The 1,398-nt window shown below is 40.3% G+C and overlaps 1 protein-coding gene across 1 annotated transcript in view; it reads right to left on the reverse strand.

The window, feature by feature from the left end:
• CLOCK (clock circadian regulator) overlaps positions 1-1,398 on the reverse strand; it is an 87,575-nt gene that overhangs the window by 23,937 nt on the left and 62,240 nt on the right. The window lies entirely within an intron of this gene.

A 1,398-nucleotide genomic window follows, 5' to 3' on the forward strand; every position in this document is an offset into this window, starting at 1 on the left:
TTTTCTGGTGGTTCGGTCCAGAGATCCCAAATTAGCAATATAACCTGAGCAGGGGGTCGGGGGGCAGGGGAGCTGTTATTCATGATAAGGCAAAGTTACCTGCTAGGTAAAGAAATGAAAGTTTATTTTTAATAAGTACAAAGTTTTGGCTCTTTCTCTCTACTCCATTTGAAGACACACCAACTAAAGATGATACTTTAGTTAAGATACAAGTTACTGTGGAAATCTTTGCAACTTCAGTGTTGTCTGCTCACTATCTTTCCTTTTACTCCAACTCTGAGCGTTCCCCCAAATTTCAATATCCCTATGGATGATTCACAGTTCATGCTGCCAAGAGCTCGAATGACGAATCGCATTAGGTAAATCTGCTGCAGAAGCCTCTTTCAAGGGTTGAAAAGCAAGGTTGTTACCTTGAGGGCTAGAGTGTGCCTGAACCAGGCTGTGTGGTTCACATGCTTGATACACATGTAAAGTTGGACAATGAATAAGGAAGACTGAAGATTGATGCCTATGGACTGTGCTGGTGTACAATATTGAAAGTACCATGGACTGCCAAAAGAACAACCAATTAAACCACTACTGTCTCCATGATCACTGCCCCCATAATTCCTTTTTTGGTTAGGTTATAAAATACTACAATTCTCATCTTCTTGGTATTTTCTTTCCATGGATCTTCTTGCATGCCTGCTCTGAAAAAAAGATCACATAGCAAGGAACTGAAGGTAGCCTCTAGCCATTAGCCCACAACGATGCGAACTGCCAACAACCCCTGAGTGAGCCTGGAAACCGATTCTGCTGTGCTTGGCTGCCTGACCCACAAAAATAGTTAGATAACTGATATGTATCATTTTATATCACTAAGTTTTGGATTACTTTGATACCTAACAATAGAAAGCTAATATACTACATTTTTGCTCATAATGAAATGAGGTACCAGTTCAAACCTTGACTCTTAACTTCCCAGGTGTGTGTCTCCGGAAAAGCTGTCTGTGTTTATCTCTGGAACCCTAAGTATGTGCATGAGTCTGTATGTATATGTGCTTATTTTCCCCTCATAGAACTACTCTTTCAGTCAATATATCTTATTCCTTGGCCTTGTTGAAGGGCAAGGGTTAAAGAGTTGTGAGGAAAATACCAGTATTCTTTTTGTCCCACGCCCAGGCCATACCCCAAAGACAGTGTCTAAAACCACAACCCTTTTCACACAATGTGCTTAAAGCTACGGCAGCACAACAAAGCCTCCCTGAATTAGGCTTCTGCTACCTATGTGTCCCATTCTCCTTCCTCTCTTCTATTAATTTTAAAGTGAACTTACTATCTAGCAGATAAGTATCTCTGGGTAAATAACATTTTGTAATTCATAGGCAATTACTGTATAGTTTTAAAGCAGAGATCACA

Source organism: Echinops telfairi, unplaced genomic scaffold, assembly GCF_000313985.2.
Source record: "Echinops telfairi isolate 266 unplaced genomic scaffold, ASM31398v2 ScPeMD7_7468;HRSCAF=8506_0, whole genome shotgun sequence".
In the NCBI taxonomy this organism is placed as follows: Eukaryota; Metazoa; Chordata; class Mammalia; order Afrosoricida; family Tenrecidae; genus Echinops; species Echinops telfairi.